The following is a 7500-nucleotide window of genomic DNA, read 5'->3' as shown; positions in this document are numbered from 1 at the left end:
TTTAGTTACCCCTTCAATTATTTCAAGGAGAACTATTACGGAACATACATGGACAGTTATAGAAAATGGAGAAAACGCTAATTTGTAAGCGAGAGAGAGAGAGAGAGAGAGAGAGAGAGAGAGAGAGAGAGAGAGAGAGAGAGAGAGAGGGGGAGTTTAAAAAGCTGCGGATATGAAAGATTGAGGGGAGAGGAGAGAGTGAAAGCCAAAGACAACAACAACAGCAAAAACAACAACAACAACCTACTACTACTACTACTACTACTGTTCATCGTCTTCTTTTCCTCTTCTTATTCATCTTTTCTTTTCTCTCTTTTATTCCCTCTCTATTTATCACTCGTTCCATATATACATTACCTTTATTACTCTCCTCCTCCTCCTCCTCCTCCTACCGAATTTTATCCAGAAAACTCTCATTTGAATATATACGAAGAGAGAGAGAGAGAGAGAGAGAGAGAGAGAGAGAGAGAGAGAGAGAGAGAGAGAGAGAGAGAGAGAGAGAGGAGGGGAAGGGGCGCAGTAACACCATCATCAGAGGAAAGGGAGACGATGTTCTCTCTCTCTCTCTCTCTCTCTCTCTCTCTCTCTCTCTCTCTCTCTCTCTCTCTCTCTCTCTCTCTCTCTCTCTCTCTTCGGGTGATAATGGCGCCTTCGGGTGATAATGTACTTATGTTTAAATAAAGAGAGAGAGAGAGAGAGAGAGAGAGAGAGAGAGAGAGAGAGAGAGAGAGAGAGAGAGAGAGAGAGAGAGAGAGAGAGAGATTTCTACAGCCTCTTTAGACCACACACATACATACACCCTTCCTCCCTCCTCCTCCTCCTCCTCCTCCTCCTCCTCCTCCTCCTCCTCCTCCTCCTCCTCTTCCTTCTCCTCCTCGTCTTCTTCCTCCTCCACCTCGTCCTCCTTTCATAACCCATACAATTAATATCAATTTATATCACTTATTGCTAATCTCCTCCTCCTCCTCCTCCTCCTCCTCTTGCTTTCTCTCTTACCTAAACTGCCAAGATAATATATACTCCCTCTAATTTTACCTCCTCCTCCTTTTCCACAACAACGTTAAGTTACACAGACAATGAAAGGAATGTTCTCTTGGGCGAGAGGTACTGCCCGCCAGGTAGGGGACACTACTTGCACCAACTCATTCGTTAAGAAAATCTTATAACTTAGATAATAATGGCTTAAAACGCACACAAGCCAAGCATACTGTGTCCTCAGCTCATAATAATCCCCCTCCTGCTCTTCCTGCTTCCTCACTGATGCACGTAAGGGTCACGGCTCGAGTTCTACCCTTGGCATTGTAAGCGCGGGACTGAACTTGCTCTCCTCGGCACAGTGACACGAGAATGTGGCAGTGGAAGTCATTTTAGCTGAGCCAAAACTACACGTCAGTTACGTTGTGTGAATGGGCATTGTTGGCGAGGTTTTCCACGGCTCTAAATGGCTGACAGACCGTGGTGGCGCCAAATGTTAGTGCGATATTAGTGCACAGCTGCTGATGTATGAATTGTGAGCCAAATAACACAGATAAGTGACTGATAGAAATTATTATTTAGAGAATTAAATATACTAAATCATATAAATGTATTACTTCTATGGTTTTGAAAGGAGTCTTCATTGCAGTGATTCAGCATAATTCATTGAAAAGTGCATCACTGCCGCTAATGAAAAATAGTCATAATTTTATATTTTGTTTCATTCCTGTATCTGATTGGCTAAAGACCTTATCACATTCTTGAATCGAGGCCTCTGATTGGTGCGCCTGGTGGGTGCCGAAGTCTTTAGCTCCAAGCTGCTGAGCGCTCCAAGAAGGGGGCGCAAAGGTATACCATACCCTCTGACGAACAGGTTCCCAGTAAGACTGTGCAATGCCTGGATTTTCTACTGAAGATTTAGGCACAACACTCCATAATACGAGATTCAACAACAACAAGAGGAAACGACAAGCAATGGACGCCCAAGAGACCCTCGGTGAGAAGGGGAAGGCTAAGGAGAAACTAACCAAGAACAAGAAGAGGCGGCTGGAGAGCCTCGAAAACTGCACCAGCCACGAGAAGACGGTCACTGAAGGCTGTGCAGAGATGAAACATCGCGCGAGCCGGCGAGAACACAAAAATCAGAGGGACGGGAATGACATCAAAGGCAAGAAAACGATGAGCGTGGAGTGTTTTCATCCGATTATGGACCGCACCAAGAAGAGAAAGAGGCAGAACAAGGACGACGACGAGAAACAGAACAAGAGAAAGAAACAGGACACGGAGGAAACGGAAAACCAGGACAAGAAAAGGAAGAGGCAGGTTAATGACGACGACGAGAAGCAGAACAAGAAGAGGCAGAGGCAGGTTACGGACGATGACGAGAAGCAGGACAAGAAGAGGAAGAGGCTAGACACGGAGGACGACGAGAAGCAGGACAGGAAGAGGAAGAGGCAGGTTAAGGACGACGACGCGAAGCAGGACAAGAAGAGGAAGAGGCTAGACACGGAGGACGACGAGAAGCAGGACAAGAAGAGGCAGAGGCAGGTTAAGGACGACGACGCGAAGCAGGACAAGAAGAGGAAGAGGCAGGACGCGGAGGACGACGAGAAGCAGGCAAAGAAGAGCAGGGGGAGGGCAGGAGAGAACGAAAGAAGGGGGGAAGATGGAGTGCTGTCAATGCGTTAAGCACGGCATCAAGAGATGGAAGATGAGAGGGTGGTACAAAGACGACGTGGTGAGGCTGATGGTGGATGCCAAGAGAGTCAGCAAGGAGAGGAACGTGAGCAGGTGGTGCCGTCTTAATATTGGGAAAGAAAGCCTGGTGTCCGCGACCGTGCGCGGCCACCCGTGCCTTGTCCAGCTTGACAGCGGCTCCTCATGCAGCCTCATGAGGCTAACACTGGCCCGGAGGCTGGGAATCGTCACGGGCAAGCAAGAGACGGTAAAGAAATACTTGTTTACCTGGGCTGGCATGCTGGAGTTGGACGTGATCGAGCTGGACGAGGTGGTGGTGATGCTGCGTCGCTACGTGGCGGTCAACACGCGCATGACGGTCATTGTACGCGGGGATGTGAGGAAGCACTACTTGGACCTAATAGTCATGTCCATGAGCCGCCTGCAGGAGGCCGAGGTGCGGCAGGAGTTCCATCCCGACGACAGCAGCATCCTGTTCCTGCGTCACCCAAAACGTCTGCGGCGGAGACAACCTTCGGACACACAACGCAAAACGTTCATGTTTGCCGCACGAGCGTTAGGCATCGAGGAGCCGCTGACGGTGATGGTGAACACTGGTAACGCGTCAACATTCTCTATCACTAAGACTGGTCAGGACAAGATGCTGTGCAGGACAGGCAAATCGACTGTGCTGCCGAAACGAGTCCTGCTGCACTTTGGCAGCGGCACAGACACTCTGCGAAAGATGGACACGATATACATGCGCCACTGGTTTGATTTCGTGTTTGGACGAACGCTGCTGTGTAAATTACAAGCAGCGATAGATTATGATGATTTGTCCATGACCTTGACGCTCAACGGAAAACGATACCGCTTCGACATCCTCACTCACGTCCTCCGTCTGCGTACGCCCAGAGGTGCCGCGTCCTCTCAGCCTCCGCCTTGATTTTATTGATTGATTGATTTTTTTGTTTTGTTTCGATTTGTTATCCATCAGGGAGGTCAGCAGAGGCAAGAAATAGATGAATAAAAATCCCGCTCAAAGAAGATCCCAAAACGAAAATAGGAGCAGTGAATAGAGTAGAAAAAATAGTCTGGCTTAAGGATATAAAACTGTGTTCTTCATTAAAGATATATTAGACTAAGAAAATGAAGATTATGGACAGTAAATCAAGGTTATTAAGATAAAGGATAGTAGATTAAGAAAATAGTCTGGATTAAGGATATTAGTTAAGAAAATAGCCTGCATAGGAAAATATTACACTAAGAAATGAAGAGTAAGGATAACAAAATAAGGAAAATAAAATAAAAATATCAAATTAATAAAACGGCCTGGATTAAGAATAGTAGACTAAGAAAATAGTCTGGATTGAGGATAGTAGATTAAAAAAGTCTGAGTCAAAAATAGTCTAAATTGAGACTAATGCATTAACAAAAAAATCAGGATTAAGGATGGTAGATCAAGGAAAGAGTCTGAATTAAGAAAAGTAGATTAAGAAAATATACTGGATTAGAGATAATAAATCAAGAAAATAGTCTGAATTAAGGATAACAGATTAAGAAAATGGTCTGGATTAAGGAAATTAAGATCAAGGTTGATAGACTAAGAAAACAATCTGGATTAAGGATAGTAGATCAAGTAAATAGTTTGTATTAAGGATAGTAAATTAAGAAAGAGGTCTGGATTAAGAATATTACATTAAGAAGATAGACTGGATGAAGGATATTACTTCAAGAAAGTAGTCTACATTAAGAATAGTAGATGAAGAAAATTGTCTACATTAAGGATAGTAAATAAAAAAAATAGTCTGGATTAACGACAGTAGATTAAGTAGATGATCTACTTTGTCTACCGTCTTAAGGATGGCAGATAAAGAAAATAGTACAGATTTAGGAGAGTAAATTAAGAAAATAGACTGGATTGAGGATTATACACTGATTAAGAAAATGTTGTCGTTAAGGATATTATAATTAAGGAATCTACAATTAAGGAGAGTAGATTAAGGACATAATTTGGATTAAGGACACTATATTAAGGAAATAGTCTGGATTAAGGACACTATATTAAGGAAATAGTCTGGATTAAGGACACTATATTAAGGAAATAGTCTGGATTAAGGACACTATATTAAGGAAATAGTCTGGATTAAGGACACTATATTAAGGAAATAGTCTGGATTAAGGATACTATATTAAGGAAATAGTCTGGATTAAGGACACTATATTAAGGAAATAGTCTGGATTAAGGACACTATATTAAGGAAATAGTCTGGATTAAGGACACTATATTAAGGAAATAGTCTGGATTAAGGACACTATATTAAGGAAATAGTCTGGATTAAGGACAATGAATTAAGAAAATAATGTGGATTAAGGACATTGAATTAAGAAAATAGTGTGGATTAAGGACAATGAATTAAGGACACTTGGATGAATGTCATTAGGTTAAGAGCAGAGGTTGCAGCAATGGTTATGTACAAAGCAGTACACAGGTACATCCATGGGACTGAAAAGTTCTGTAAGGTAACACAGGCTGTGCTTGTATAGAGATATATTTATTATATTGTAATCTGATGTATTTATACACAGATATATTTCTATATTGTAATTTGATGTGTGAGTTTGAGACTTGGGTCCATATTGATGTTCGCTGTGTGCTTGTGACCTGATGTTAAATGTGTTTATATATATATATATATATATATATATATATATATATATATATATATATATATATATATATATATATATATATATATATATATATATATATATATATATATATATATATATATATATATATATATATATATATATATATATATATATATATATATATATATATATATATATATATATATATATATATATATATATATATATATATATATATATATATATATATATATATATATATATATATATATATATATATATATATATATATATATATATATATATATATATATATATATATATATATATATATATATATATATATATATATATATATATATATATATATATATATATATATATATATATATATATATATATATATATATATATATATATATATATATATATATATATATATATATATATATATATATATATATATATATATATATATATATATATATATATATATATATGGATGCGTTACATAATGACGGAAGTCTTGATAGTGTTCTTGCGAAATATTTTGAAAAAGAATATTTCAGTGTGTGTGTGTGTGTGTGTGTGTGTGTTCAGTTTTCCTTTTCTTCTATAATATAATTAATAATAATTAGACAATCAACTTCATTTAGAGTCACTTTAGTAGAGTGTTCGGAAATAAGAGACAATGACCATCACATAACGCTTATCATTTTCTTCAACTTTTTTTTATATTCATTTTCCTCCTTTTTTTTTTTCTTCAAGTAATTCTTCTTGAACGTATTCTTTTCTTCTCCTTATTATCTTCTTCTACTCTTTGTTTTGTGTCCAACCATGACAACAACGGATGCAAGCCACGCAATATCATCACTTCCTTCATTGTTTCCACGTATACCTTAAAGACGGAAATAGATAAGGTGCTTTGCCCAAACACGTCAATGCTAAGCCCTTGTACAACTGTTTGGCACATCTTTCCTTAATTACTAACCACTCTGAGACATCTTTTCCTTGCCCTTCTTTCTGTACATATTGTTAATAAAGAACAAAGCTCCGAAGACTGTTACTCCCCTCATCAACACAAGTCAAAGTCTTCGTCTAGCACTGTGGACGCTTATCAAGACTACTCTCTCAAGAGGGAAGCTTCAAGACACTCATCCTCTAATTTTTGACAATCGTTTCTGACTCAGTTTGGGGACCGGCGCCTCAGGGAACATTTTTTTCTTTCCAATTTTGTTGGCCTTGGCAGGTACCCTTCTTAAATAAAAATAAATTAAATGAATAAATAAAAATAAATAAATAAATAAAAAACAAAATGAAATAGAAAGGGATGAGGGAGATGGAGGGAGGGAGGAAATGTAAGGATGAAGGGAAGGGGGAGAGGAGGGAAGGAATGGGGAAAGAGAGGGAATGGGGAGGGAGGGAAGGGGAAGAGAAAATAGGGAGAGGGAATGGGGAGGGAGGGAGGGGGGAAGAGAGAGAATGGGGAGAGAGGGAGGGGGAAGATAGAGAGAGAGAGAGAGAGAGAGAGAGAGAGAGAGAGAGAGAGAGAGAGAGAGAGAGAGAGAGAGAGAGAGAGAGAGAGAGAGAGAGAGAGAGAGCGCCATCTGCAGGTTTTGGGCGGCCGAAGCCACCATTCTCCCCGGAAAGTCAAATTTTCGCGTGTTTTTTGAGCGCGCCAAATCAACGTCTATGTCTCAAAAATACTGCACAACAAAGTATGATTCAAGCACGTCCAACACTTCTGGAAACTAGTATGCAGTATTACCAATATCTCCTCCCATCAAACCTCTTCCCCTCTTCAGTTCAATGACCTCCCGTTAACATGCGTCTGATCACGCTTCAACAACGCTTGATTATATTAAGTTACACAGAATGAAAGGGATGATCTCGTGGGCAAGGAGGTACTGTCCGCCAGGTAGGGGATACTTTTTGCACCAACTCAGTCGCTATGGCAGTCTTATAACTGGCCATCGTAGTGGTGACATCGTGGACATTCACTGGGGTAAGCAGATGTCATGAATGAGACATTGCAGTCAAGGATTATTAACTTCCCGGGCCATCAAACTACCCACACATTCGTAGAAAGGCAGAGGTCATTCCACCATTGAAGTGGAGAATCCTCCTCTCGCTCATTACACTTCAATTACATTTCACGACCACGTAAGTGTTTGATGCTCACCTTGTCCGAGC

At 40.0% G+C, this 7500-nt stretch overlaps 1 long non-coding RNA gene across 3 annotated transcripts in view; it reads right to left on the bottom strand.

The window, feature by feature from the left end:
- The window catches only part of LOC135098025 (uncharacterized), a 79221-nt gene that overhangs the window by 53286 nt on the left and 18435 nt on the right, over positions 1-7500 (bottom strand). For all 3 annotated transcript variants that reach the window (XR_010266464.1, XR_010266465.1, XR_010266466.1), the window contains one exon: positions 7490-7500. This exon is cut by the window's right edge and continues 81 nt beyond it. This is a non-coding gene — a long non-coding RNA (uncharacterized LOC135098025). The remainder of the gene's footprint in view (positions 1-7489) is intronic.

The sequence above is a fragment of the Scylla paramamosain genome, unplaced genomic scaffold (assembly GCF_035594125.1).
Source record: "Scylla paramamosain isolate STU-SP2022 unplaced genomic scaffold, ASM3559412v1 Contig41, whole genome shotgun sequence".
Classification (NCBI taxonomy): domain Eukaryota; kingdom Metazoa; phylum Arthropoda; class Malacostraca; order Decapoda; family Portunidae; genus Scylla; species Scylla paramamosain.
Note: the sequence above shows the minus strand (reverse complement) of the source record. Positions and strands in the feature narration are given on the sequence as shown.